This window comes from Rhinolophus sinicus, linkage group LG05 (genome assembly GCF_036562045.2).
Source record: "Rhinolophus sinicus isolate RSC01 linkage group LG05, ASM3656204v1, whole genome shotgun sequence".
Lineage (NCBI taxonomy): Eukaryota > Metazoa > Chordata > Mammalia > Chiroptera > Rhinolophidae > Rhinolophus > Rhinolophus sinicus.
In genome coordinates, this window is record NC_133755.1 from 128,204,170 (window position 1) to 128,230,125 (window position 25,956).

The 25,956-nt window shown below is 37.3% G+C and overlaps 1 protein-coding gene and 1 long non-coding RNA gene across 7 annotated transcripts in view; one reads left to right on the forward strand and one right to left on the reverse strand.

Annotated features, from left to right (window-relative positions):
* Positions 1–25,956, reverse strand: part of LOC141571686 (uncharacterized) — a 448,916-nt gene that overhangs the window by 135,267 nt on the left and 287,693 nt on the right. The window contains exon 7 of the long non-coding RNA XR_012496685.1: positions 19,317–19,467. This is a non-coding gene — a long non-coding RNA (uncharacterized LOC141571686). The remainder of the gene's footprint in view (positions 1–19,316; positions 19,468–25,956) is intronic.
* The window catches only part of FUT9 (fucosyltransferase 9), a 172,426-nt gene continuing 147,135 nt past the window's right edge, over positions 666–25,956 (forward strand). For 2 of the 6 annotated variants that reach the window (XM_074333315.1, XM_074333314.1), the window contains exon 1: positions 891–1,784. The gene's annotated coding sequence lies outside the window, so the exon portion shown is untranslated. Of the gene's footprint in view, positions 1,785–25,956 lie in introns of all 6 variants that reach the window. The other 4 variants (XM_074333312.1, XM_074333316.1, XR_012496684.1 and 1 more) reach the window with 4 other exon arrangements.

Genomic DNA, 25,956 nt, shown 5'->3' on the forward strand with positions numbered 1-25,956 from the left:
AAGATCTAGAGGCTTTACATCAACATTTGGGTATGCTTTATTGCATTAAAAATGCTTCTCCATATTGCATTTACAATTGAGAGTGCACCTATTTTAACATGAGTACATTCGTTATATAAGGCATACTAAGTTAAAATAAAATGCCTAATTTATTTATTCTAAAAATTAAGATCCTTTTGGTTTTTAAAAACAACTCTTAAGTAACTGACAGACTACTAAAATAAAATGCACACAAGCACATACACACACAAACAAAATCAGAAACTCTTTCCCTCTAGGGTGCTCACAGGGAGTAATATGATCACTTTATGTTATTTGAGGAGAGTTTTATTACTTGCTTTTCCTAGTCTTATACATTTTATGCAAATAATCTATTTACTCCCAGCTTACCCTCAACAACCAAGTAGATATTATGAAACAAAAAAATATGGTTCATAGCAATCAGTCAATAGTGTCCCAATTGTTTTTATACTTACTGAAAATGTGGATTCGCACCCTCTATCTTGTGAGTGTATAGGCGCTAAATACAGTATTTATATTCATGGGAGTCTTTGTAGTTTGCGAATAAACAGGACTATTCATAGCCGAACAGAACCAAGAAAATCCATAATAGGGGCCAATCCTAGAACTAGGGTAAAAACGAAAAGATCTTCAATAAACAGATCGCGAAATATTTCGATTAAACGTGTTAAGTCATATCCTGGTTTTCTAAGACGTTGGGAGAAGAGGAGAATCATAACAGAAGATAATAGAATGCCCCCGTGTCCTTCACACTTACAACCTTCCTAGATAATTGAGAACAAAGTCCCAGGGAATCGGGTCACAGGATTTTTTTATGTATTTATCTTTTTACCTTGTTAGATGGTCTACCCGGGCGGCAAACACTGCCACCTCTGCCCAGGCAACAGCTCCAAGGGGCAGGCGATGGTGGCCTGCATTGAGCTCTCTGCTGGCGCCTTCTGCCCGGACACTTTGTGCCAAAAGAGCGCGCAGGGAAGCAGACAGCAATAGGGGGACGACACAGATGTCACGGATGCACAATCTGATTATAATCTGACCAGAAAGGGAAGAGAAGGAGAGCAAGGGCCCGCAGATCCCCAGCTGCGAGCCGCCGCAATGGAGCGGTCGGCGGTGTGTGCGCGCACAGGTGCCTCAGGCCGGTGGCGCTGAGAGCTGTCGCGGCCACCTCTTGGGCTCAGCAACCTCATCAGAGCACAGAAGCCCCGGCTGCTGCCGAGGCTGGGTAACCCCTGCCAGAGCCTTGGGAGGAAGGGCCCAAGGAAAGGGCGCGAAGGGAGAAAGAGGGGAGGGGAGGTGGGGGAGGGGGAGAGAGACCCAACTCTTCATCAAGAATTTCTCCTTCCGAAGCTCTTCTGGTGGGAACCTTTGATGTGCTCGTGCGCGCCTCTCTCCCTCCCTCCTCTCCACTCTGGGTGATCGTCTCCTTCTCCCCACTCTCTCCTCCACCCCCATTTCTCTCCCCTCCCTCCCTCCTAGCCGCGTGTCTCCTCCCCTCCTCCTCGCCTCCCTCCCCTCCAGCAGCAGCAGCAGTAGCCGCTTTAGCGGATCCGGAGATGGGCAGAGAGCGCGCGCGGCGCTGCAGCTCCGAATTCACCGCCCTCCCCGCCCGCAGCTCCTTGCGTCCCCGCCGCCGCCACAGCCACCTCTGTGTCCCCCGGCTCCAGTCCCGCGCCTAGGACAGCGCCGCCGCCGCCGGGCCCTGCCTGCCGCCTGCGCCGCGCAGCCCTCGCGCGCGCCCGGATGGCGCTTTCCTCTCAGGACCGGTGAGTAGCCCGGAGAGCGCATGGGGTCGGGCGCTACGGCTGGGCGCGGAGAAAACGTCTTTTGCTTTAGGAGGTACCCCAAACCACCTGCTATGATTCTTCTACCTCCAGGCAGGTGGTCTCGGACGAGGACGCTGCTCGGTGGTCCCCCAGGGGTTGTTTGATTTCAACTCCACCTGCTGGCAACCTGAACCCCTCTCCCTCCCGGGCAGCCCTCGGTCCCGCCTCACTTTCCAATTTCGGAGCTCCCACCCTAGCAGCAGCAGTGGATGGCCCCGATCCTCCCGCTACCCCAGACAGGGTCCTCTCTGTCCTCACGGTACCCCCGTTTCTCCCTTCTGATTTCCCGCTTCTGCCAGACCGCAAACGCCCCCATCTGCCACGCTTCACCCGGTCTCACACTGACAAAGCCTTCTCCACAAAGTCCGCCCCGACCCACCTTCCCTCCTTTTCCAAAGCTTAGCTCGCGAGCCCCCACGGTCCCGCCGTATTCCTTCCCAGAGCCAATGGTCCTCCCAGGGAATTCTGACCTCATTGCCTGCACACGTTGGTGCCTCTCCAGCTTATCTGACAGTCATCTCAGGAAACTGACACAGACACGCGGTGATCCTGGCTTAGGTACAGTTACTTTGTGTGTTTCTCAGCACCTGGGCTGTTTAGGGTATGATCAAGCATGAAAAAAGACAGATTAAAAAAAAAGAAACACCTTTTGCGACTAAACTTTTTTGTTATTGTTGTTTTAAAAACGGTTGTTTTGAACAACCATTTACACCGCTCAGATTCGTTGTGTTCTTTTAGAGGCATCTTAGCCTCATTTAATATAACATAGGAACGCTGCTAACAAGGAACGCCCCTACATACCTGTTCTTCCGGAATCGATCTCGGCTCTAGGTTGAGCAGCATGCACCTGACTGGGTGATGGATCTCCCTCAGCAACAATATCAAAAGCTCAGTAACTCTTGAGGATGAGAAGCTTTTTCTTGAAGGAGCCTAGAGCAGCACTAACCTGACCCTTTCAATTTGCAATAAGCCAAAGCCCTTATTTTTCCTTTAGGTTTGGTGGCTAACAGAAGGACATAGTAAGATCAGAAAAGGTATTAAAAGGTACCTGCACTATCTGGATATTTCTGGTGTTGGTAGTACATTAGCATCCAGACAGTCTTTCTGTAGTTTTCTTTGGGCAGCAGCCCTTTTCTTGTGAAACCATGTTTAACGTTTGGCTTGAGAGAAAAAGGAGTTGTGTTCAGTGAATGAATACGATGAGCAAGGGAGATGAAGGAATGAGTGAGCACAGGGAGAGACAATTTAAATACTAAAGTTTGTATTCCCGATTCCCCGTGTATTGAAATCTTAAAAAGAAAACTACCCTCACACAATTTTTAATTTAGCTTTTAAAAGAAGTGATGAAATGGTAACTTCAGCATATTTTACTCCATAGAACCCTTGGCCATAGGGATGGTGTTCTAAGCAATGAAGAGTATTCAGAAATAAATGTTAGAAACTTTAAAACGTGCTCCATTTGAGTATGTAGTGTGTGAATATAAATTTCCTGGTAATATTATTCTTCTTATTTTAAAGAATTTTGAGGAGATTGTAATTAAATTGTCATTTTTGCTCTCAAAGTTGATGGAGAGAGATGTGCATTTCCTCACCTTAAAAGAGCAAGTCTCTGCCTACACAAGAAATAGAGGGAAAGTTAGACAATTATCTAGAGAATTTGTCTAGTGAGCATTGCCTTAAAATCTTGCCTTCTCCAATGTCAAGATATATATTTTTTTAGTTTTGTTTTCAAACTGTATCCAAGCCTTTATTTCTCTTTTCTTGTGTAAAGGTGGGAAGAAATGCAGTGAGCAAGTCACTGACAAGGGATGATTGTAGGTGTATGTAGAGAGCTGCATGTAAAGTCAGGAGGGGCTATGAGTAATGATTTTATTGTTGGTTTTCTAAATTTGGAAATTTTAGTTGACAAAATTAGTGCTTGACTAAGAAGAATATTCAAAACTACGTATTTAAACTAACAATTACTGCAAATATTCACATTGGTCATACAGGTGCATAGATAATAGGTAAGTTATGAACTGAATCAAAAGATCATTTTTTTTCTCTAAATGCTTTTACCCTCTGGATAACAATTGAATGCTTACTATATGCAATATGTCCAACAATAATGCATCTGTATTGGAAAAGATACATCCGGGTTGAACAAAAGGGAAAGCAAAGAGCAATACTGACTTTGATCAATTATTGCCCATAATTGTGTAAATGACAAGTTCAGGACAATACCTCCTCACATAATTATAATTAATGTCAAATTCTATCCAATGTTAGAAATGTCTCATCATTCCTTTTGTAAGTATATATGCTGGTATACATGTAATATTAAAATGGTCTATAAGAATGCAAATAATTAATCTGCCATAAATTATGGCAGGAATTTTTGTTAAGAACTCTTGGTGCGCTGGAACTTGAGAACTGCCTAAATTTAATATCATTGTCATTATTAAGGCTATGCAAAAACAGCTGAATATAACACTTGGGGAGACAAGGCATACCAATATTTGAATGGCAAATCTTTGGATATCATTAACTTGTATCTTATAATGCTCATAACTATATGCCACCTAGAGGATGGGATAGGTCTAAATTAAATGTTTACAGAGGAAAAGAGTAATTTAAAATTGTGGAAATTATATAGATAATTTCAGAAATAGACTGCAATTAGTTGAATGTTCCATGTGAAACCATTTTTGGCTTGTGAGTGAAAGGGGTGGGTTGAAGAAGGGAAATCAGGCAAGAAGGGAGAAATGAGAGAAAGGATAAAAACCTATGGATACTTGCTTAAATTCTTTACAAAAGTAAAGATAACTAAATGCAGCTTCTGTTACTTTGGTATTTTATAACACCTGTTTTTCCAACTTAAATTTTAAGAAATGTCTCCTTATTGACAGCAATAAAAATACAATTTTTAAAAATAAAGTGATACATTATTTTATTCAATAAAACCCAGGGATTATAGGCAAACTCCAGTTTGTAAACTAACCTAAATAAAATTCTAGACAAACTTAAAAACAAAACCTTGAAAGAGGGAAAACATACATACTCACACACCCTGTTTTATCTAAAATTACAATATTTGATAAAGAGCCAAGTGATTTACCATCTTACGAAGGCAAGAAGATTCAGTGGAGGAATAACTACATATTTTCATAGTTTACTATATATCTCTCATACTTTCCTGTTTACATTTATGGAAGGAAGTATTTTTCATTTTTATTGATGTTTGCATTTGCATTTTTATTTATAAATTTACAAGAATTTGTATATTATAAAATGCTTCAAATTTTATGAATTCAAAGTAATCCTCAAATTGTACCTGTACGTATCATACTATTACCTATGTTTACAGATGGCATTGTTTTCTGTCTTTATTCTATACTAGACAGAATATTACAAAAAGCATTCTCAAAGAGTAAATAAGCAAATTAATATTTCAAAACTAGCATGATGATTCAGCCAAAGTTTTACAATACTACTGTCAAAGTCATACTCTCATAAGATCAACTCTCGTGTACAATTAAAATTTCTACAGGAGAGAAACATTTCGATTCTCTGACTTTAACATGGAATTATGGAAAAATCATTTTTATTCACTTAGTTAAGTGAATAAATGGAATGCTTGGCATTCTTAATAGGAGGAATCACAGAATTTAGACATTAATTAAAGGATGTAGAAGGCATTCTAGTTCCATCACTTTTAATAACTTACCCACGGTTCTTAAGTAATTAATAGAGACAATTAGAATCCAGGTCTCCTGACTCCATGCTGCATATCTTTCTATAAAATAAATATCAGTTTCCCCTTTGTTTTATTTTCAAAAGGTAATAAGGGAGAAATATGTTTGGATATTTAAATAAAAATAAAAATGAAATGAAATAAAAATCTGTGCCTTCCTCAGAGAGAATGCTTGGTCTTATAACCATTATAGTTAAAAATAATGTTTTTCTGCTCACTCTTTCCCAAGTTTCTCACTCAAAGCTTGGGAAATATTTTTAAAATTTAACTCTCATTGGTTCACCCAAAAATCCTTACTTTTGCTTAATGTTTTATTATAAATGCGTCAATCATACGGTATCAGTTTCTTTTATGGTAACTGTATACTATGGACACTTCCATTTTTACTTTTAATAGATAGCTCATTGGAAAGTAATCCTCAAAACAGGTTTTGGTTTCTGTAAGCAAAACAGTGGAAATAAACTTATAGTTTCTTATAGTTTCATTTCTCTGCATATTCAATCTTTTTGTCACCACAGAGAAAGTTTGTGTATCTGTGTGTTTTGCTTTTTTTTGTCACCATTGTCTGTGAATAGATTAGGTGGTCAGGGAAGATAAATTTGTTTCACAAATTTCCAATTAAAAATCCTAGCACTTTTAGCTTTCTCTTCACCTGATAGGTCAGTTGAAGCGAATGACTAAATCAATGGAGAACAGTCGTCATTACTGGGTAAAAAACAGACTTTCAAATACGTTCTTGGTGATGAGGGCTCATCAGTGTGATTTCACCTAGAAGGAGTAGCATAGTAATATAGGAATAGATTGCTGTCTGTGTGGAAGAAGCCCGCATCGTTGTTTAAGTGTGCCTGGGGTAATGGAAGTTTGGGGACTCTGTGATTTTGGACTGCTGGGTGGCTGCTTCAAAAGCAGGAGAGGAAACTTTGTCTTAGGAAATGGGCTTTTTCAAACCAATTAAGATGCAGACTTAACTGAAAGGAGAACTACTTCTCTTAATTTGTTTGGAGTGTAATTCAGCCTCCAGTTATTAGGGCCTACTACCTGGCAAGAACTTAAGCGGTATCTACAGACATGAGGATGAATGTGATGTAGATCCTGACCTCAAGCTGCTTCCAGAATAACTGGAGAGACAGATAATGAACAGCTGGCTTTAATCCAGGGCAGCCACCCTGTTACTGAACAAGGGTATCCCGAGAAAAATAAGAAAGACTACAACTTAGTCTTAATACGCCATGCCAAAATGGATGGCCGTATGCCATGACTAAGTTAAGCACAAAAATAATGTGTTTAAAATAGCATATGTTTACTCTAATTTCCATATTAATTTTAACTCTGACAAAATTTTTTGTTTGACAATGCAGGAACCTATGATTATGAAGTAATATAGAATGTCCCATACTGATGAAACCAATGGTTGATTCAATCCTCGTAGGTCACAGGGTAATTTTTTAAAAGTGAATACAACTAATTTTATACTTTTAACAAAAGTTTGAAATACCAAATTTGTCTTTTAAGAAACCTAAATATTTAGGGTACATTCAAAGGAAATGCATAGAAGATGGAGGAAATATAGACAGTGAACAATATATGTAGTATCTATTCAATAGTTAAATGTTTATAAAATGTTTTAACAAAATATATTTCAATTTAAACAGGTAATTTTAAATCTCTGTATCTCATTGACTCTAATAACAAATATTTATTGAGTAGATATATGTGTATGATACAAAGAGACATAGGGCTGTTAATAATAATGATGGCTTCACTGTCTTGACCTATAGGAAACATCTGGGCTATTTCAATAGCCAATCCCTGCTGACTTACATGATCCAGGAACAGCCTGAGATTTTACCCTCTAAGTTAAGCACAAGTAATTGATTTGAGTCCTTGCTTCGGAAGGGCTGCATGAGGACAGTCAATCTGATGTGTCCTGTTTATCCACATCAACATCCTGGTGGTATTTCTCTGCCTCACTGACTGCTAAGCAATAGCTCCAGAAATGGAAATGGGAAAGACAGGCAGAGGTGTTAATAGGTATTTCACATGGGAAATGCAGAAGCTGGGGACGTACCCTGCTATTCCTGATACATTTCTTGTTAAGATTAAGGAGAATGTAGATCAAACCATGGTCAGAGCTGTCTGGCAGGGAATGGCAGATTCAGCAGAGAATTAAATTTAGGACCCTTGCAACAGTTTCCTTGCAAGTTTTGGAGAGCCATTTTTTCATGTAAAACTGAGATGCCACTGGAGCCAGGCAAGCCGAGGGCTTGAATATACCATTTGCTAAGTGAGTCAGTAGGACCCTTGCTTACATAATTAGTCACTGAGTCTGAGTTGATCACCCCAAAATGAAAACAGCAGGCAGACAGTCATAAAACCTCCGTGGGTAAGGAGTTCAATTTTGATAAGAGCTCAGTAGCAAGCTAATAGCTGCTTCCCAAAAGATGTATACCTGGTAAGGGTGTACCCTGCATGTTAGGGAGGTGAGCATTCCAAAACCCCAAAGAGCATCTGCAAGTTCAAGGCTGTGTCCCTTTTCCAGAGTCTCCAGTGAGTAGAATTATTAGCCATAGAGACTTGTATCTCACAGATCTCTTACGGATGTGGGGATCCAGATGTGAGAATGTACTGCAGCTTACTGGACAGTTTCAAAGACAGTGTATTGGTTTGGGCCCCAGTCAAAGGATGCTAATTTTTGGATTTGCTGAAATGAAGGTGTATATAGACAGTGAGGCACATACTGTCTCTAGTACCAAAAATTCCTTTAAGATGCTGAGCATCTTTTTTGTTTGGAGTTGAATAGATAGCAGTTTTTTGTTTTGTTTTGTTTTGTTTTGTTTTGTTTTGTTTGACTGCAACAGGGATTGACTACTGCAAATCTGCCCATATAATCCCAAGAAAATGTATTTGACAAGTAGAGCCCTGATTTGTCAGGGTTTATCAGCCACCCTGGCTGGTGGAAACATGATAACACCACAGTCTAGGCATTTCTAATAGAAACTTCTGACGTTGTCATCAATAGGGCATCATAATATAGTTAAAGGTTCCTACAGCAGAGGGAAGAGGCACTCATACTGCCCACCTACTGAAGGCAGATTGCAGAAGAATTTAGCTACCCCTGGAGATAGGCTGTAGTAACTTGGGGGGTTACTACAAATGTATATTGGTGACCATGACACATGAATGTGAGCTGGTGTTTGTCCTCAGGAATCAGTGGGCTAGAAAAGAAGGCATTGACACTGTCCAAGATACTATAGAAAATGTTTAGTCTGTGCAATGGATTCAGTTACTTGAGCAGTTGGTGATAATCCATTCTAAGCTTCTAGTTCTCATTCTTTTCAGTAGTCATACTGGGCTGTTCTATTAAAATACTGAATCTTTTACTACCCAGATTCCCTTCAAGTCTGTAATCAGGGCTGTGGTTTCCTTTTTCCCTTCCGGAATTTGATACTGTTTCTGTTGGGCCATCTGGGAAGAAACAGGGTGAAGACTAGAAAGTGATTTACACGTTCCATTTGCACTTCCTTACACATGGCCTTTCCCAATTGTGAGGCACTTAATGGGTGGTGAAAGCATATAACACTTACTGGGTGTTATAAGCATATAACACATTAATTCCTACTATACAATCAGATGTAGAAACAACAAAAATATCACATTAAATTGGCCCAAAGTTGTCCATCTGCAAGATCAGATTAGCTTGCCTTTTCCACTGTAAATTCTTCCTAACTCCCATTAGCTGAATCTGAGTGTTCTGTAGATCCAGGTAACAGGGCAACCTGGGCATCCAAATTCAACATATTTATAAAGTTTGACTCCTCTCCCCTGAAATGATCCAGCATACTTAGGTGGGTGCATACGAGTGTGTCCTTTCGTCCCTGTCAGGGATAGGGATACCTTGGCCTCTACTTATGTTTCACTTTAAATTATAGATCAGGGTAAAGGGGCAGAGAGGAATCAGGAGCAAGAAAAAAGAGAGACTTCATATGTACTCTCAGTTCAAGTAATGTGGCAATGGATTGTGGAATAGCCAAATGAACTTCAAGTATTTTTGGCCCACCCAATACTCTATAGGGGGAAGCAAAGCTCTCATAGCTGGTACTTCAGCCTTGGGAATCCCTGGACTCAAAAACCATCACCACATTGCTTCTTTGCTAAGGGCATCGGATTTGTGACCTCTGACTGACTCGACATTGGCTCACAGGGTGGTGACCGTCTTTAAGGAATTCACCATGGTTTGGGGCATTAGATGCCCCATTGTCTAGAGAGCCTCTCTTAAGCACTTGGTGGTTTTAACAGCAAGGCTGAGGGAGTTTATTTGCACAGTGGTGGTGACCTTAACAATTTATCTAGATTTCTTTGGGTCTCTTTCTCATTCTTCAGTGGGTCATTAATCAGAATTCAAAACTCATTACAGGGCAGTAAGAGCTCAGATACTAGTCAATGCCACATCTCTGGTTTCCCACAGGAGGTTTTCTATCTCAGGGAACTCTTCCCACGAGAGCTAACACTCCCTCACAGCAGCCAGAACCCACTGTAAAAAAAACTCTGAGAGATTTTACTGTCACTTCCATATGGGTCTAAGTTTGGTATGATGGAATGAAGGAGAGGTTTGGGCATCAGACAACCTATTATTTGCCGTTATTCCTTTACGAGCAATATGCTCCACACCTCCTTCTTTCTATGTGAACCAGTCAAACTTTTAATAACTCGTCTGTTTTCTGTTCATGGAGTTCCCCCTTTCACACTCAATGTATGTGTGCATCTCTCTAACTGTTGTCTCAAATGGGGAGCCGCCTCCTGCTTACCCAGCACTAATCTTACCCAACACTAATCTTACTACGAACTAGTGCTGTAGATCAGAGGCTCGCCATCAGATTGGCAAGGAAGTCCTTCCACCTAGAAGAGAATTAGCTACAGAACAGCGTTTTGGTGACTGTATTTCACTTATTTCTTGTTACTTAGTCTGCAGTGACATCCTCAATTTCTCTTCATTAAGCACCAAAAAATGGAGGACTATTATTAATAGTTGCCCAGTTACTATATAATTTGCTACTATTTCCAGAGACTTCCCTCAAATCCCATTAATGGACCTGTGCGATCCTCATTCTTCCTTTTCTAGAAAGAAAGCCATGTCTCATCCCATGTCAGCATCCCATCCTCATCACCAACGTTATCAAAAACTCTGAAGGGAGTGAGATGTAACTCTGCTTTTAAGCTGCTGTGAAAATCTGACACAGATTCATGGATGCTGGTAGAAGACATTACACTTCTGGATCAGAGATGACGGACACTGTATTATTCACAACAGCAGTAGCAAGAGTATCAACATTTTTGCGTTGGTTCCCAATTTCCACAAGGCAACAGAGAGCAGACCAAATCATATTGAAACATTGTAAGAAAGGGACCCTGAAATGAAGAATGCAAATATTTTATAATGGATGGTAAGCACGCCTCCCTTTGCTCTAGGAGGAGATGCTATTTCTATCTTCCAAGGCTGTTTACTTTACAAATATATTTTTAAAATAGTTAAGACCAAAGCAGCCAGTGCTTCTTTTATAAGATGTGCAGCAATGTGAGAGACCAATGGGAAATTGTTCCCCAACAATGACAAAAGACTTCAATAAATGCTTGTGTTGGTAGGCTCCTTATCTGTGGTATGATATATGTTCATCCTTGTTACTTCCTAATGATGGAATGCTTTAAACATGTGAATCCTGAGGTTAATGAATCCCTCACTAAGACAGAAACCAAGAAAGAAACTTTTACAGCAAATATATTGTATTTAAAATGCATTATTAAACCCTTAGCTATTCCTGACTATGTAGGTTATAGTGTAAGGCAGATCAAAGAATTGAGAATTTTTATGTCGGGAAGTTAAAATTTGAACCTAAAAGAAACTTTTACAGCAAATATATTGTATTTAAAATGCATTATTAAACTCTTAATTAGTTATTCCTGACTATGTAGGTTATAGTGTAAGGCAGATCAAAGAATTGAGAATTTTTATGTCGGGAAGTTAAAATTTGAACCTAAACCACAGGATATAAGAATGTCAATTTTGTGTAATTACAGTAGATTTTAAATCAAAACCATTAAACAAAAAATGGTATATATGTATATTTTCTCATGGCCTTAATGTTTCTCTAATACTTAAGAGTTTGAAGGGTGTGTAAATTTTTTCAAATAATCAAAGGAAAAGGGTTCATTGCTGTTTTATTTTGCCTACGTGTAGACTATTCCTTCAAGACTGAGTATAGCTGTCATCTACTCTAATAGGCATCTCCTATACCCCAGGCTAGGAAACATGCCCTTTCTCTATATTGGTAACATGTGCAAGATCATCAGTACCACATTATGCCCTTACACATCACATTGGCCTGATATATTTATGTGTTTCCTCCACTGGATTACTCTGAAATGGGTTGCTTATTAATCTTCTTAACCCTAGTGCCTAGCTCCCCAACTAATGCATGGAGGGTATTCAATGAATCTTTGTAGAGGTGAACTGAAAGTAGCAATGTCCATTAACATTGAACTTACTATGAGATATTATATTTTAGAAAATTATGTCCCATGAGTAATAACTGAATGGAAAATGTATAGAATATTTGAGCTGGAATAATCTTTAAGAGTTTTTAATAACCATTGGTTTAGTTATAGCCATGTAAATATCCAAATTCTGATACTCCTTCCTACTTCTGTGACACCCTGAAGTATTTAAAATGATTTCGTATTTATAGCGAAGCCTTGAAATTTTACATAGCTTACATACTTCTAGAAATTGAGAACAGGGTCACAAATTAAATACAAGGCTTTGTTTAATTATCAAAGTCTGAGAGTCACATATTTATATTATCTAGGGTGGATTTCTCATCTAACCCTAGGTTAGAAATTTCAAAGCCCGTGACTTTTCTCCTTTATCAAAGAGGTAGACTGAAGATAAGCATACTTCCCTTTTACCTTTTGGCCTGATGCACAGATGTTTTTACTTTATTTCTTTGTCATAGTATTTTTTCTCTGATGTTCAAATGTCTGCTGCTCATGCAGTTTCTGTCACCCCTCTGCCCTCGTTATTATTGCTGTTATAACCAATGCCGCCAACCCTGAGTCTGGTGCACCTCTCCCGTTCCTTTTCTCCCTAATTTTCTAATTTATTCTGCCTCCTATTTCTTACTTGTGTTCTGAAAACAAAACAGAAAAACATAAACAAGGCTTACTCTAAGTGAAAGCTTCCTTTCTTTCTATGCAGTGAACTTGAAGGATCGGAGGAAATGATGGGCTCTTTGGCTCTTGTTCTGTATCTGCTGGCTATTCCTGGGTTGAGTGCATCTTCACTTCAATTCAGGGGCTGTGTTTTCCTGGTTTTGTTCCAGAGACACTTTGCAAATAATGAGAATTCTAAATTCTTGAATTTTGACTAATTAATTTTTTTATTATTATTGTCATAATAGAGACAGGTCTTTGGTAACCATTTTGTCTCTGCATTGCCTTTTTACTTTAATAGCAACATTAACAAATGGATGTTTTAGAAGTGATAAAATATATGTGTTATTTAAGATAATAAAAATGTTGGAGTGAATCAGATGCAAGACAGATAAGGTTTTATGGAAAGCATGGAAGGTCAGCAAATGACTGGCTTGTTTGGAGCATGACAGTGGCGAGCTTGCACAACAAAGAAGAAGATGAAAATATTGGACAATGGAACATAAAAATAATGTAAAGAGAAGAGGGGATAAGCAGCAAGTTATAGACTAATAAAGACAAATATTTACCTATGTTATTATAGGGTTCCATGGAAACACTGCATTATACAGAAGAAAAGGATAGGTCTGTAATTAGACATAACTGGGTTAATATTCCCATCTGACTATTTATTAGCTGAGAGACCAAAGTCTAATATTTTAGTATCTCTAAGATTCTTTTTCCCATTATGTAAAAATTTTACAAAATGGTTATGAACATGGAATTAGATAATATGTAGAAATCCGTAAGACACCGAGTAGCACTGTAAGTTCTCATTCAGTAATTATGTTTTCTCCATACTTAATAGTTTGAAATGACATAATCATTTCAGATCGTAAAAAGTGAAATGAGTGTATTTTCCAATTAGATACTTAGCAAGTGACATTCACTCTTTCATGCCGTCAGGAAAATTTTGGAATTTTCAGAATATAATATAGTAATGCAGGAAGTAGCATATAATGAACACAGAATAACTAATAGGAATCATACTTTCCATAACAAAATTAAGTAGAAATATAGAAAATAAATTCTGTACTTTAATCATTAGTGTGGTATAAAATTTTTCCCCAAGAAATGAAACTCATCAACTGAAGGATTCTTGTTTTACCTAGATGAGCAAAACTGGAAAGAGTATCCTAACAATAATAAAAGCCAGGTGAACTACAAAATCATAACTTTTCTTGAATCCATAAGAAAACTGAGTTCACAGGGCAAACAAATATCCAGAATTACTCACCCATGGGTAGATCCCTCCATGGAGAAATGGGACATGGGGATGGTGTCATATGTGGCAGAAATCAAAAGAACACCTGGCTACCATACAGGTGGTTAAAAAGAAATCAGCTAAAAGATTAACAAATTACTAAAGGCCAAGTATGGGCTAAAATGACAGTACAGAATCTCTGGTAACCCCTGACACAAGGGGAATTCGAACTCACTCACCAGTGGTTTTATGTGGCCCTCCATCAGGTGCTTATGAGAAATATAGGAAACAGGGTGAGAGGCAAGAGGGAGCTTCTCTCAGTAACGTAGGTGCAAAGTACAGGACTGGCTATCACTGTCAGTAACGCACAACATCCCACTCTTTTCAAACCCCTGCCCCTATTCTAAGCACAAGACAATTCTATAGGAATTTAGTCCAAAGACCAAATTGCACTGAAGCTCTACTTCTAAATATTAGTTCACTGTCCCAAACTAATGGTCTTGGAGTAGACGAGGCATGCCCTATTTCCAGACAAAAATAACTTTCACAAGTTTCCATTGCTTTACACTTGATGTTTAGCATTTAGTAAAAAATGACAAGCTATACAAAAATGTGAGGAAAAAACAGCCCATTGTCAAGAGTCAAAGTGATGGAGAAAACTAGACTCATAAATGACCCCAAGTCTGGAATGATCAGAGAAGGACTTTAATATAACTATTATTAAGGTGTTAAAGGAACTGATGGAACAGGTGGACAACATGAATGAACAGATGGAGAATTTTAGCAGAAAAATGGACACTACTGGAAATATTCAAATGAAGATTCTAGAAATAAAAGGAAATATTATCACAAATCACAACTTCCTTCAATGTCCTTATTAGTAGACTCAATATCTCTGAGAAAAAAATCTGTGAACTTGAAGACAGGCCATTAAATATTAGCCAAACTGGAAAAAAAAAAAGATAAAAAGAATAAAAGGAAAACAAAAACAAAAAATCGGAACAGAGCATATAAGAGTTCTGGGATAATAAAAAATGGTTTATTATATATGTAATTTGAATTACAGAAGAAGAGAGAGAACAAAGCAGGAGAAATATTTGAAGATACAGGAGAAACTTTACAAAAACAGGCACTGAGCTAGGTTTTTCCCCAAGAATTTTTTTAAAATAATGAAAGTCATCCAATTACATATTCAAAAAGTCAAGAGAACGCTAAACAAGATAACTAAACAAAGTACACACACACACACACACACACTCACCTCCATGTATCATATTCAAACTACAAAAAAATCAAAGATGAAAAAAGGGAGCAAAAACTGTACTAGGTATGTTAAAAGAGGCTCGTCATGTGGTAGGAATAAAATACCAGACAGAAACATGTATCTATTGGTATCTAAAAATAATTGCAGTTTTTGCCATTATGTTTAACCTTTTAAACCGCAATAACTTTTGCACCACCCTAATACATAAAAACATAAAGAACTCCGGTAGTGGTAAAAATAAATGTAAATATAGAAGATTGTGAAAAGTTTTAATTGCTCTAACAGATAATTGTCTAAATCAACAATAGTGACAATACATTGGAGGTTTGTAACATGTAAAAGTAAAGTGTATTTCAATGATGTCTCAAAAGTTACACACAGTACAATAATAATGATTTCACTTATTTTTAATTTTTTGCCATTTGAAAGTGAGTACATATGTTTGTAAACAAATAACCTAATTTGTGCAAATAACATTTTGCATCATTCCAAAGTGTTGATACACATTATTTCATTTGATTTTCATTATAAAGCCTGTTAACTGGAACAGGCTTTTTAGGATGATTAGTAGATAAGAATATGGTAATTCCGAGAGGTTGCATGATTGCTGGAGGGACTGTGTGCTGGAGCCAGGACTGAAAATCCTATACAGATGCAGCTTACCTCCATGCAGAGTTAGATGGTACTATAGAATATTTGTGAAACAGGGCACTGTTGGCACCCTTACAGTAGAGACCTCCCTATGGCCCTGGCCTCACCTTTCCTTCACCTACCGGTAGCTTAACAATAGATCATCCCCCTGCGTCTTGAGCTCTGGCTGTCCCCTGTCCCACCCAGTTCTCTGTTTTAGAAAATTACCCTGAAGCTTATGATTAATACCCTTAGGTTTATTGATCACAATCTCTACGGTCTAGCTCTTTCCAGCCTACTCCCCTCATTGTTCCTGGGTTGCTGACTCCACCATAGAATCATGTGGCCACAGTGAAGGAGGCTCCATGCAGACGCAGACCCCCCCCCCCCCCCCCAACCATCCTGTAACCTCTGGAGGAATGCCCAAACTTTTCTTTAAAACCCACAAGCTGGCCTGAAAATGGTAAGGCAATTTTTGGAGGTGTTAACCTGCTGCCTTCTCAGACTACCGGTGCTCTGATAATAAATGCTTATTCTATGGCCCAACTCCTTAGTCAGTCTATTGGCTGGGTGGCACAGGCAGCACGAGCCCCGAACTCGTTAGGCCTCCGGTTTCATTTATACCCTAGTAAATTATAAGAAAGTATAACTTTGACCCCATTCAATCTAGTAGTCATTAAAAGCTTAGTTATGCGAATTAACATTTTTGTTGTTGTTGAAAATTGACAATTCTAGGGTAAATGGTCCAAAATTTAGCTACTTCCAGTTGCCAAGCCTACACTGTAAATGGAGGAAGTGGGTCTGGAGTAAGACATTGGATCACGGTGGGAAGTAGAGTAATGGAAGAGAGGGGCCTCGTCGAGACAAGGGTGCCCCTGAAAACAGGTTTTACAGTGAAGGCTGGTTCCCAAAGTGTTCCTTATGGGACAGTGGTAAATGTAGAAATGAAGAGAAAAGCATTTAGAAAATATTATAGGAAGTTGAAAGTAATTTATGTCTCTTAAATCTAATAATAGAAAATATAGGGTTATATTTTTGTCTTTTTCATTTATTTTTGTCTAGTAATTTATTTGTAATTATATCGTACAAAACTACTGATTCATGAAGGATGGCACATTTAAAAACAGAACTAGTGAATCAGTGCAATTAGTCTGAGAAACACTGGTCCTTAGGCATTCAAACTAACTAAAGCAAGACAAATGTAACAGATCTGTGGCCAAACTTGGCCTATGGCTTTCCAATTTCTAATCTTGCCTTTAGATATTTTAAATTTGAGACATATGCACCAGGAATGCATTGTTCTCACCTCATCCAGAATTGATTTCACTGAACTATACTTACCATTATGTTTTCAGTCTACTTTGAGCCCCATGGAATATACTGCTGAATGTAAAATAAGGATATTGTGAAAAATCCAGTTCACTACATTATACAGGGTCCTTTTAGAATGATCTGCAGAAGAAATGTTTCTCACACTTTGTTTTTCAGAGGAGTCATACTGATTTTATTACTGATATATTGAATGAGTAATTATCTCTTTCAATGGTTACTAGGAAGCTCCAAAACAAAACAAATTTCTGTCCCTAATAACTATAAAAAGGCTTATGGTATATATATATATTTAAATTATATTACTTAATATATGAATGATCTTGATTAATTTCATGTTTCCTACTCTATTTGACCAGATGTTTTTTTTTTTTTCATAATGCATTTAAATTTGAGGCAAAGTAAAGAAAAACTGTAAATATGATAGGTGGTAGGGAAGGAAGGAAGGAAGGAAAGAAGAGGCAAAGAGGGAGGGAGGAAGGAAGGAATACATATACTCAAATATGCTTGTATATTGCTTATTAAATATCTGAAGAAATCTGAAGTACATTGGTTCTTTATTACACTGTACTCCCCTCGACACCTAGTTGCAAATATTCTGTGAAAATTATAAGTTGGAAATTTCAATGTTAAAAATATATAGAATAGGGGGAAATTTACTATAATTTTCTATACATAAAAGTAGGCAGTAAAATTGACCCATGTTTCCTCCATTCAGAATTGGCTGTTCTTAACCAGGTGTGAAAACTAAGAGTCACTTCATTATCTCCGTGTCTATGTGGTCTCATAACGTTTCAGGTACTGATTTAAGCTGGGCTCTGTCTGTAGGCAGGTTGTGTAACTGGAGAGATAACAGCATCCTACTGAGATAATATGCTTTTATTCCTAATGGCAACCTGAGGAGTAGATGAACTGTATATATTATTACAGCAATTGTGAGAAAACTTCAGGCCAGATTTGCATCCTGTTCAACTTGTTACGATAATTTTGTGATTCCCAGAAAGAAGTTTCTATGCTGCCAACCAGGAAAAAAATCCAACCTATTAAGAAAAATTACATGTGGTTTTCAGTTCTCTACAAGGGAGCTGAAATTTTGTGTAATTAATTATACCTTATGCAGATAAAAAGAAACTAAGTTTAAAAACAAACCACTTTGCTGGTAAAAGTACGAAAAATATTGAAAGCCTATTTATTATCAGTAGTTTCATAGCCTGTGCTAAGCTTTGTTCTAAGATTTTGAATATACTGGGTTGAATTTCATGAAAGGAAAAGTAATTGTACTTCACCTCCAAGACTTGCTAGGAACTTCTTGATTACTAATTAAAGCTGCTAAGTAGTTGGTGAACTTGTATTGAATAGGAGCCTTTTCCTTGCTGATGAGACAGACTGCCTCTTAAATGGGGTATAGCAATCCATAGATAGAATAAAAATTGCTTATAAAAGAAAATGACTCCTCATTTAGTTGAAACAGCAGGGTTCAGAAAACATACAAGTCACAATTAATTACCTAGCCTGGAAATTGCCCAAATCCCTGGAAACTGTCCAAGGTCAATTTCCCTTCATCCTAAAATTATTCTCCTGAAGCACACAAAAATTTCATTGACTCAGACCGGATATAAATAGCCCAGAATGATAGAAAGTTCATTTTCAAACCAAAAATTTATGCAGATGAGCTATTTTCTTAAATTTGTCTTCCTGATACACTAAAATATAAGCACACATATAAACACTCAAATATACACACACATACATACCTACTTATGCACATGCGACACAAACTGACCAATATATAAATACACATGCAAAAATATTTGCGTGAAAATTCAGTACACATACATACACTTGTAAATATATAACACACATCCATAAATATACACACGAACACATGGAGACACTCACAGATGCATACCTAACTTATTTAAATACTCTAAATTCAGAAAATGTCAATTCTTAAGTTTGCTATAAAGAGAAACACAAAGATTTTCGACTTGGGAGGAGACACCACAGGACAAACAAGAGGACAGGAAAGATAAACCTGATACAGAACTAGTTGAGCAGGGTAAATCTCACCTCTGTTTGTAGTATCTTTTCCAGTATTTTCTTCTTAGTTCCATCTTAGTTTTTGATCTTTGTGGATTCTTCCTACCCTTCAGCTCCTTCCTCAAGCACATCAGCCCTCAGAATGAAGCAGGCCCAGGAGCAGAGGCAATCTTTGCATCTACTTGGGAAGAGGTAGATGTACATCATCATTATAACTGTTATTAAAAGATAATTGTATGTGACATTATGGTTAGGCACTGTAAAACCTTATCATCCACTTAAAACCTGCTTTACCTAGGACATGATATCCAATGTGAAAACAAATCTGCAGAGCAAAAAATATAGAGAAAAATAAATAATAAATCAATACCTAAATGGACTGTAAAGTAATTCACATCGAAGAAGGAACAGTGCATATTCTTACATCATTTGCTTGAATTATTGTCTTTATTCAACGAACGTCTTTTAAACTAGTTTGTGAAAGTACAAGATGAATGCTCTAGATTAGCAAATGAATAAACTGGCATGAATCAATTTGAGATGCAACAGAACAGAAGGGTTTTTTTGATCAGACACTTACTAGTCACAGGGGCAATTTAGTTCTGTGATTAGGAAACTAGCACCTATATCCTCTCACCCTTGCCTCCCTGGACCCAAACCTTGTCCTTACATTGAACCCAGAGTGCTTGTTTCATCAGTTCAACGGAAGTTATCAAAACTCTTAACTGAATGTGAAAAAAGAAAAATCAGCCTTATTTCCTTGCTTTTTTAACTTTTAAGTTTGTAAGAAAGATCTGTTTTGGCAGCAATTGCCCATTACTCACAAAGCAGAAGCATGAGATAAATGGATTGGGAAACTAGAAGGTAGTTTTCCACTAAACCAGTGGCTTAGGTAAGAAGTGATAAGCAAATGACTTAAGAGCTTATAGGCAAATAAGGTACAGTTTTCTAAAAGCTCTTATCAGAGATAGATGACTAACCATAAACTCAATTAACTCACATGAGGTCATAGAGTTGCTAAACATAAGAAATCTTTATTGGAAATAAAATGATGCATCTTCTCTAATATATTATACCCTTTCTAGAATACCAAGAAGCACTACTACTACCTTAGTGGAAGAGGGAGAAGGAGGAAGTGAGGGAAGAAGGTAGAGAGGGAGCGAGGGACAGGGAAAGAGAGAAAGACAGGGAAAGATTGATTTAATTGAATTGTGTGGAGCATTGAGTGACTAGCATTGGTATGACAAAAGGTGCATAAATACTTTAAAAATATCTTAATCCCTCCTCTATTTCTTTTCTTGGCTCAGTAAATGTCACTGCATTTATGCATGAAGATTTACAGTCTGTTCATTTCATCTCTACCTCCTTTGCCACTCATAACCTATTTCCTCTTTCTTATTTGGTTTCCTTTTTGTCCCTTAATTCATACATCGCCTATGCTTCTAATACATTTAGTTTCTTCCATTTTGAGAAGTCATTTTGGAAATATAGTAACTCACAATTTTACAGATCAATGTAGTAGCATTTACCCAAGAGAACTTCAAAAGTTACCATAATTTTGGGCAGATATAATATGTAAGTGCACATCTAATCTCTGCAAATGAATACTTATACTTTTAAATTTATTTTATATGTTTTGAACCAAATTCTTTACACTTTGGAATGTAGATCCTGTATAAATACTAAATAGCTTTATATAATAAATATTTTTTTATCTTCAATATGTTCCTTTTAACTAATATTTTCCCTAATTTGGAAAGATTCTGAGCTGATTTCCATGCTGCAAGAATAACAAATTATGAAGAATAAATGCATCTCTAAGATTTGCTACTATAATTAAACAAAACCTACAGCAATGAGAACCTGATACATTGTGTCTATCCATGGATTGCAAAATCATTATTATCCTGAATGGTTATTAGGCATACATGCTAAGTGGTGCACACAAATGACTGTCATTAGAATTACTTTTACACAGCCAAACTAATGCTTTGTTTTTCCTCTTCCTGTTTTGTGAGTGGGGCCATTAGGGTGTTAGGTTCCCCAAATAATATATGTATTTAATCAGGATTATCATTAACACAAACATCATAACATAATATAAAGAAATGCTTCTTCCCTGAATAAAACAAACTCCAGAATCTGAGGTTCACCTGAGTCCCAGATTAAACACCTTAGCTCTGCTTTGTCTGTAGTTTAGGACATCATGGAGATAAGAGAAAGAGATAATCATCATTATCTTCCTTTCTGCTTTTGCAGGAAATTTGTTTTAACCAAACCTGATAGCTGTGCTTCTCAAACTTCAATGTCCATATGAGTCACCTGAAGATAATTGTTAAAATGCAGATTCTTATTCAGTAGGTTTGGGGCAGGACCTGGGATGCCTAACAAACTTGCAGGTGAACTGTCACTCTGTGAACTACACTTTCCACAGAAAGGTTCAATGGAACTTTAAAGGTAGAGGCCATTCTAGTTCAATGGTTCATAACCAGGAGCTTATGAATCTCTTTAGCATTATACACAGGCTTTAGGACGCCATGAGTCCCAATAAATCAAAGCAAACTTTTATATGTATGTGGGTATGAGCATTTTTCTCCTTTCTGAAGAGTGAGTTTGCAGTTCTCCAATTCTGCAAAAGGCCTATGGCCTATTTAACATAATGAATTTAATCCATTCCAATTTTATATGAGTAAACTGAGGTCTAGGGAAGCTAAATTATCTGACTCACAGTTACAAAGCTAGGACTTGCATCTAGATCTCTGGTGCCTAACCCAGGGGCTTGTAATAGTACCAAGACTGTTTTTCAAGCTTTGATTAAAGAGAAAAAAGGTTTAATAATTAAGTGAATGAATGAAATAATGAAGGAGCAAATAAACAAGTGAATATGAACACATTCATGCAAATGAGGATTTTCATTTTTTATTTGGAGGAGAAATTGACAGTATCAATAATATTTAATTATTTTGATATGGAAGAGTATAGAGAAAAGCAAACACTGAAAAAAGGAGAGTAGAGACAACAAATAGAATTTAAAGGTTAACTCCTCAGTTTATCTCTGTGTGCATAAAACTATGCAAATGATCAATCATTAGTCCGTAGTGTGAAAATAATCAATTATTAAATGTTGAAAAAATCTTTGATCTCCTCTCCAGAGAAATGTAGTAATGAACTATGTCATGTTTTCATTAGCCACTTATGCCTAATTATGAATACAGAATGGCAGAAGTACAGGTTCTTAAAAGAATTACTCCAGTGACAGGTGAGATGAATGGGACAGTAGCTTAATAATGGGTTTATGTAATATCAGTGAAACCTGCATATCAATATTGGCCAAGACTTTAAGCTGGGCTATGGTTTCTAAGGTGTTAGGAGTTTCCAGACAGGATAGCTAATTAGGGTCGGTCTAATACAGACACTTGAAACAGATATCTGAGACTTCCATCCTCACCACAGTTGTGTGATGCTTGATCAGAGAGCAGTGCTTCTGTGACTTGCTGAAAGGTCAGTGGACTGTAGGTAAGATATGTAAGATGACAAAGGACACCCTCAGATAAAAAAAATGCAAAATTTATAATCACACGATTTTTAAGAAGGCATGGTTTTCCAATTATGGAATCAAATCAGAAAGAGGAGTAAAGATTTTCAGAGAAAAGATGCAAAAAGGTTGCAGATATAGATAAGAGAAGATCCCCTGTCATATCTAGGTCAGATAAATTCACTACTGTCTTGGAATATGAGAGTAATATTAGAAAACTAAGGACTTCTCAGGCTTCTGTTAGCGGAATGTCTAGCTAAGAAGGCAAATCAACAGACCACTTTTTTATTCTGCTTCTTTGCCATCATATACCTAAACTATAAAGTTAATTTATAACTTTATATATATACACATAGATATAGATATATAGATAGATAGATAATAGACATATTATCTATCTGTATATAAATTTATAAATAAAAAATGTGGGAGACTATAAGGAACATATTAAGTAACTCTCTTTAAAACTGCTCTATCGTGTTCAAAAGGTGTTTAAAGAATTTAGAAGAGATCTGGCATTGCTAGAGCAGTAATTTTCTTCCAGAATAGTAGCTGGGGCAAAAATGTACGTCCCCCACCAGCTGCCTGAGATCTATTTAAGTTGCAAATTTCACTAGGTCCAACCTACTCTTCACCTTCCGCCAATGGTTTTAATTGCACTCAGGATAGTGTTTGAACAGCTGGAAATGGCCTTGAAACCTTTTCTGATCTGTTTCTTGTTTATGTCCCAAATCTCTTTTCCCACTGCTCCTCAGTTCATATTTGAAGCTTTAGTAATACTGACTCAAAAGGCCTTCTTTGCACCCATCTATATGAAAATGTGTCTCTTCTTTAGCTTAGACTTTCTTTGTACATGGAGCAACCATTTTTGGCCTGGTTCATTAACTCAAAACTGAGGTCTTACTTCTTCCAGGAAACCTTCCCTGAACCACCAGTCTGGGATATTTGATTCTCACACCAAATTTTTAATATCTCTACCTTAGCACATAATGTATTATTCTAAAATTATGTTAATGTGTCTGTCTTTCCCTCTACATTATATAATCTCTCAGACAAGAACCATGTTTTTCATGTTTGTATCCCTATCACTAAACTAAATGATAAGCATATAGTAGGTGCTCAGGAAATGTCTATTTGTGGGTTTTTTTCAGCTTTATTGTGGTATGATTGACAAATAAAATTATAAGAGATTTAAAAGGTACATTGTGGTGATTTGATATACATTATAAAAGCATTCCCACTATGTAGTTAATTAACACATCCATCACCTCACATATTGATAATTGATTGATATTTTTTGGTGACAACTAAGTTCTAGTCTCTTAGCAAATTTCAGTTATATAATACAGTGTTACTGTGTTTATTTTAGTAAAGTAAAACCCGGTCTTATTTTACTATAATATAAGACCGGGTCTTATATGAATTTTTGTTCCAAAAGATGCATTAGAGCTGATGGTCCGGCTAGGTCTTATTTTCAGGAAACACGGTATCAACTAATAGTCACCATGTTGTACATTAGATTTTCAGACCTTATTCATCTTATAGCTGAAAATTTGTACCTTTTTACCAAGCTCTCCCGATTTCCCCCACTCCTCCCCAACCCCAGCAACTATTTTTCTGCTCTCTGTTTCTATGAGTTTTACTTTACTTTTTTTCTTTTTTTAAAGATTCCACATATAAGTGATACCCTGCAGTATTTATCTTTCTCTGGCTGGATTATTTCCCATGGATGCCCTCATGGTCCATCCATGTTGTCACAAATGGCAGAATTTTCTTTTTCCTAATGGCTGAATAATATTCGTGTGTGTGTGTGTGTGTGTGTGTGTGTGTGTGTGTGTACGCAAGTGCACATCACATCCATTAATTGGTTGATGGACATTTCGGTTATTTCCATATTTTGGCTACGGTGAATAATTCGGCTAATGAACATGGGGATGCAGGTAGCTCTTGCATATCACGTTTTCATTTCTTTTAAATATATATCCAGAAGTGGGATTGCTGGGTCATATGGTAGTTCTATTTTAAAATTTTTGTGGAACCTCAGTGGTATTTTACGTAGTGGCTGCACCCATTTACATTTCCACCAACAGTGTGCAAGGGTTCCTTTTTTTCCACACCATCACAACACTTGTCATCTCTTGTCTTGTTGATGTTGGTCATTCTAACAGATGTGAGGTGATATCACATTGTGATTTCAATTTTGATTTCTCTGATGATTAGTGACATTGAACACCTTTTCATGTACCTGTTGCCATTTATATGTCTTCTTTGAAAAAAATGTCTATTTAGATCCTCTGCCCATTTTTGAATCAGATTTTTTTCTTATGTGCCATTGACTTGTACGAGTTATTTATATATTTTGCACATTAACTGCTTATCAGATATATGATTTGCAAAAAGTTTCTCCCGTTCAGTAGGTTACCATTTTATTTTGTTGTGGGTTTCCTTTCTTGCGAAGAAGCTTTTTTGTTTATTTTTTATTTTGTTGCTTTTGTGTCAAATCCAAAAAACATTGCTAAGACTGATGTCAATAGAGAAACTGCTTGTTTAATTGAACTGAGCACCACTCAGTTATATATGCCATTGGTGGAAACGAGGGTGATGGAGTTCAACTTGTGCCAATTATGTGACTTTCAGGCATGAAACATGGGGAAGAATTTCATGATCCTCAAAGCATGTTTATGGTGATGGCCCACTCTTACTGCAGCAATAGTCATGCCCATGCTTACTGCTTACTCTCCATCAGCTTCCCATCAATTCACCAATAGGACTCTAAGTCCCTATATCTCTAGGCCTATTACCTTGTCCTCATTTTATACCATGTACCCTGTCCCTAATTTTCATTCAGTTTCTTGAACTGGACAAGTTTGTTCCCTCTACATGGCCTGTGTTTGTGATATTTTCTCTGTCTGGGTTCCTCTTCATTTACCCACGTCTCAACTCAAGCATTATCTCCTCACAAAGTTTGTCTCAGTCACCTTCTCAAAAGTAGCCAAACTCTCTGTCCATTCCTTTCAATCACAATAGCCTGTTTTGTCATTTTCAAATTACTTACACCATTTGAATATTTCCTTTGCTTATTATCTATCTTTACTGCTAGAAATAAAGCTCCAAGAAGACAGAGATCTTGTTCTT